The following is a 6,091-nucleotide window of genomic DNA, read 5'->3' as shown; positions in this document are numbered from 1 at the left end:
GTGGCGATTTTAGCATGTAAATCTTGGTGGGACAAACTCCCCACATTTTTTTGGGATGCATGCCAGCAAAGCCACTTCAGAACACAACACAACACTAAACATTACATTAATTGCACTATAATGGTGACAAACGGTGCCCACAAAAGGTTAGGGCCTACATAAAGCTGTCTCAACAGCAGAGTCCCAACACCTTAATACTGCTTCACCTGGCTTTCAGCAGAGCCTTGTCTAGCAGCAAAACAGTTAATTCACTCATTTACTGCCTTTAAAAAAAACAGATGATATGGCTGACTTGCTTTAACCAATGTGGTTTCAACTGACAATTGAGATGTACAAACTATGGCATAAAGGGACGACGAGCAGATAAGAGGCAATCCGTAATTTAGATTAAGACATTAATGAGTGAGCTAGGACAGACGTAGTCAATATACACTACCATTCAAAAGTTTGGGGTCACTTAGAAATGTCCTGGTTTCTGAAAGAAAATAAAAAATGTGTCCATTAAAATAACATAAAATTGATCAGAAATATGTTGCAGACATTGTTAATGTTGTAAATCACTATTGTAGCTGGAAATGGCTGATTTTTAATGGAATACCTACATAGGCGTACAGAGGCCCATTATCAGAAACCATTACTCCTGTGTTCCAATGGTACGTTGTGTTAGCTAATCCAAGTTTATAATTTTAAAAGCCTAATCGATCATTAGAAAACCCATTCACAATTATGTTAGCACAGCTGAAAACTGTTGTTCTGATTACAGAAGCGATAAAACTGGCCTTCTTTAGACTAGTTGAGTGTCTGGAGCATCAGCATTTTTGGGTTCGATTACAGGCTCAAAATGAAGAACTTTAGTCTATTCTTGTTCTGAGAAATGAAGGCTATTCCATGCAAGAAATTGCCAAGAAACTGAAGATCTCGTACAACGCTGTGTACTACTCCCTTCACAGAACAGCGCAAACTGTCCCTAACCAGAATAGAAAGAGGAGTGGGAGGCCCCAGTGCACAACTGAGCAAGAGGACAAGTACATTAGAGTGTCTAGTTTAAGAAACAGACGCCTCACAAGTCCTCAACTGGCAACTACATTAAATAGTACACACAAAACACCAGTTTCAACGTCAACAGTGAAGAGGCGACTCCGGGATGCTGACCTTCTAGGCAGAGTGGCAAAGACAAAGCCATATCTCAGACTGGCCAATAAAAATAAAATATTAAGATGGGAAAAGAACACGGACACTGGAAAGAGGATCTCTGCCTAGAAGGCCAGCATCCTGGATTCTCCTCTTCACTGTTGACGTTGAGACTGATTTTTGTGGATACTATTTAATGGCAGTAGATTTGCCAGTAGATTGTCGACTTTATTAATGATGATGACTGCTATCTTGCTGGCTAAGATTTTGAAAGTATGATGTTGACATGACCAGTCCAATCAAAGCTACTGTAGATACAACCTGATTTAATATATTTTGTTCTGTGGCCAATGACCTTGAGCCTTCTTGAATTTTTCAAGCTCCTCCTGTATATTTTGCGGTAACATAGTGTCCCCATGAGTGACAGAACACTGCGGCAATCACGGCGCAACTAGAGAACATTACCAACCCCTATGCTCAACATTTTGTGATGTCTGCCCCAACACCACAGATAGTCCTGAGCTAGGCTGAAACACCTGCATTTTGGAGCTGCATTACTCAAGAAAGCGAAAAAGAGACCAAGTTTGTATGCGGCTTTATTAAATCAATTATTTTTGTACCTTTTTTTTTTACATTGTTTGCAAAATTATATGTAAAACGTATTAATGCCAACATAACATGCAAAACAGGCAATAAATAATAGAAAATAAAATATTTAGAGTACCAGTCAAAAGTTTAGACACGTACTCATTCAAGGTTTTTTATTTATTTTTACTATTTTTACTATCTCTCCCCCTCTTGGTCAAATAGCCCTTAGACAGCCTGGAGGTGTATTGGGTCATTGTCCTGTTGAAAAACAAATGATAGTCCCACTAAGCGCAAACCAGATTGGATGTATCGCTGCAGAACGCTGTGGTAGCCATGCTGGTTAAGTGTACCTTGAATTCTAAATAAATCACCAACAGTGTCACCAGCAAAGCACCCTCTCACCATCACACCTCCTCCTCCATGCTTCATGGTGGGAACCACACGTCATCCGTTCCAGAGATCATCCGTTCACCTACTCTGCGTCTCACAAAGAGACGGCGGTTGGAACCAAAAATTTAAAAGACAGATTTCCAGTCTAATGTCCATTGCTTGTGTTTCTTGGCCCACGCAAGTCTCTTCTTATTATTAGTGTCCTTTAGTAGTGGTTTCTTTGCAGCAATTTGACCATGAAGGCCTGATTCACACAGTCTCCTCTGAACAGTTGATGTTGAGATGTGTCTGTTACTTGAACTCTGTGAAGCATTTATTTGTGCTCCAATTTCTGAGGCTGGTTACTCTAATGAACGAATCCTCTGCAGCAGAGGTAACTCTGGGTCTTCCTTTCCTGTGGCGGTCGTCATGAGAGCCAGTTTCATCATAGCGCTTGAACGACAGAGCCCTGATGGACCACTACCAGTGTAGCCTCCGGGAGGACGTCCGCAGGGAGCTAGCTTGTCGGGACGCCACGCTCTCCCTTGACGAGCTCATAGACATGTCGATCCGACTGGACAACCTACTAGCTGCCCGTGGGCGTCCAGAATGGGCCCTGTTAGTCCCATTTCCTGGCCCTCCCGCTCCAATACCTATGGAGTTAGGGGGGGCCGTATCGAGGGGAACCGGAAGAAGAGGCTCCTCCTGCACAAGCTGTGGTCGGAGAGGACACACTACCGACCGGTGCTGGAGGAGCTTGTCTGCGAGTCGAGAGGGCAGGCAGAGCACTTCCCTGTCACCCCAGGTGAGTCAGCACCAGACTCACTCAGAGCTCCCTGTTGGTCACATGTTTTTACCTCTCTCTTTCCTTGAGTTTTCTCCCTCTCTCCAGCATAAGGCGCTAGTCGTTTCAGGCGAAGCTGGGAACTTTATGGATCGCGGACTCGCTCTTAGGTTAGGGATTCCGCTGGTGCCGATAGATCAACCCTTTCCAGTGCACTCCCTAGATAGCCGACCGTTAGGGTCAGGGCTGGTCAGGGAGACCACGGTTCCACTGGACATGGTAACGCAGGGGGATCATGGAGAGCGGATTAGTCTCTTCCTTCCTCCTAGGATTTCATGGAAACAGGGGGCTCTCCAGGGGTGGTCAGAGGAGTGTTCAGGTAGGTGTAGAGGAGTTTCCATCAGTGCCACAACGGTGGAGAGTCCACTGTGCGCATTCCCTCAGAATATGTCGATTTTGCTATCGCCTTCTGTAAGAAGAGGGTGACCCAATTACCACCTCATCGACGAGGGGATTGTGTGATAAACCTCCAGGTAAATGCAGCACTTCCCAGGAGTCACGTGTACCCGTTGTCACAGGAGGAGACTGTGGCTATGGAGACTGAATCTCTGGGACAGGGGTACATTCGGCCCTCCATGTCACCCGTCTCCTCGAGTTTCTTTTTTGTGAAAAAGAAGGAGGGAGGTCTGCGTCCGTGCATTGATTATAGAGGTCTAAATTCCATGAGAGTGGGGTTTAGTTACCCGCTCCCTCTTCTTCGCTAGGGTGGTAGAATCATTTCACAGAGCACGCGTTTTCACAAAACTGGACCTCAGGAGTGCGTATAATTTGGGGTGTATCCGGGAGGGAGATGAGTGGAAAACCGCATTTAGTACCACATCTGGCCTTATCATGGCCTTATCATGCTGTATGGGTTGAAGAATGCTCCAGACGTCTTTCAATCCTTCGTAGACGAGATTCTCAGGGACCTGCACGGGCAGGGTGTGGTGGTGTATATCGATGATATATCGGCTCCCATTACCTCACTGCTGAAGGGCGGGCCGGCGCGTTTACGGTGGTCAGCAGAGGCGGACAGAGCTTTTAGTCGTCTGAATGCGCTGTTTACCGATGCTCCCGTGCTGGCTCATCCGGACCCCTCTTTGGCGTTCATAGTGGAGGTGGACGCGTCCGAGGCTGGGGTTGGAGCCGTGCTATCACAGGGCTCGGGCATGCCACCAACGCTCCGCCCCTGCGCTTTTTTTCGAAAAAGCTCGGTCCGGCGGAGCGAAACTATGACGTGGGGGACCGGGAGTTGTTAGCTGTGGTAAAAGCTCTGAAGGTGTGGAGACATTGGCTTGAAGGGGCCAAGCACCCTTTCCTCATCTGGACTGACCACCGTAATCTGGAGTATATCCGGGCAGCGAGGAGACTGAATCCTCGTCAGGCAAGGTGGGCCATGTTTTTCACCAGATTTAGGTTCACCATCTCCTTTAGACCAGGTTCCCTTAACACGAAGGCTGACGCGCTGTCCCGTCTCTATGACACCAAGGATCAGTCCATCGATCCTACTCCTATCCTTCCAGCTTCATGTCTGGTGGCACCGGTGGTATGGGAGGTGGACGCGGACATCGAGCGGGTGTTACTGTTGGAACCTGCACCCCCACAGTGTCCAGCGGGTCTTCAGTAAGTGCCGCTTGGTGTTCATGACCAATTGATTCAGTGGGTTCATACGCTACCCTCTTCGGGTCATCCGGGTATTGAGAGGACAGTTCGGGGTCTTAGAGGGAAGTACTGGTGGCCCACCTTAGCTAAGGACGTGAGGTTTTATGTCTCCTCCTGTTCGGTGTGCGCTCAGAGTAAGGCTCCTAGACACCTGCCTAGGAGGAAGTTACAGCCCCTCCCTGTTACACAACGTCCGTGGTCTCATCTGTCGGTGGATATTCTCACCGACCTTCTCCCGTCTCAGAGAAACACTACGATCCTGGTCGTTGTGGATCGGTTTTCTAAGTCCTGCTGTGTCCTCCCGTTGCCCGGTCTCCCTACAGACCTACAGACTGTGGAGGCCCTGTTTACCCACGTCTTCCGGCACTACGGGGTGCCTGAGGACATCGTTTCTGATCGGGGTCCCTAGTTCAAGTCCCGGGTTTGGAGGGCGTTTATGGAACGTCTGGGGTCTCGGTCAGCCTGACCTCGGGTTTTCACCCTGAGAGTAATGGGCAGGTGGAGAGAGTGAACCAGGATGTGGGTAGGTTTCTGCGGTTGTATTACCAGGACCGGTCAGGAGAATGGGCGAGGTACGTCCCATGGGCGGAGGTGGCTCAGAACTCACTCCGCCACAAAATGTCGCCTTTTCAGTGCATGTTGGGCTACCAGCCGGTCCTGGCACCGTGGCATCAGTGCCAGACCGAAGCTCCTGCGGTGGAGGAATGGGTGCAGCGCTCAAAGGAGACCTGGAGAGCCATCCAGGAATCACTCAAACAAGCTGGTGGGCAGCAGAAGAGGAGCACTGACCGCCACCGCAGTGGTAGCTGGTCCCCTGCACGAAGGTGAGGTGCCGGAGGTCTCTCCGCCCCCCGCCGGACATCAAGGGGTCCCCCGCGTACACAGTTCGTTCCATTCTAGACTCTAGACGCCGGGTGAGGGGCCTACAGTACCTCGTAGACTGGGAGGGGTACGGTCCGGAGGAGAGGTGCTGGGTACCGGTGGAGGACATCTTGGATCCATCACTGCTGAGGGATTTCCATCGCCTCCATCCGAATCGCCCTGCGCCTCGCCCTCCGGGTCGCCCTTGAGGCCGGTGTCGGAGGATTCACAGGTTTCACCTGTTTCTCGTTTGGGGTTTGGTTCAGGGCTATTTAAGTCTTCTATGCCCGCCTGCTTTTGTGCGGGCTTGTTTCTCTGTTCTGTTTGTGGATGGTTGTGTTTTGTCGTGTCTTTACTATCATTAAATGAAGACTTTTAGTTTTTATCAAAGATTCTCTGAAATTAATATTACGTGATCAAACTGATTAATCATGTAACTGTAATTAACTAGGAATTCGGGGCACCAAGGAAAATATTCAGATTATAAAATTATAATTTCCTAATATAACCTTTCAGATATTTTATATCTGATTAATTACTCTTCGAATTAATGAATTATTTACTTTACCTCACGTTAGTCTCATTCCAAACATCGTAAATTGTTGGTTATCTGCACGAACCCAGTCTTCACTATGAGTCATGCATACATCAATTGTC

Source organism: Oncorhynchus tshawytscha, linkage group LG14 (assembly GCF_018296145.1).
Source record: "Oncorhynchus tshawytscha isolate Ot180627B linkage group LG14, Otsh_v2.0, whole genome shotgun sequence".
NCBI lineage: Eukaryota > Metazoa > Chordata > Actinopteri > Salmoniformes > Salmonidae > Oncorhynchus > Oncorhynchus tshawytscha.
Note: the sequence above shows the minus strand (reverse complement) of the source record.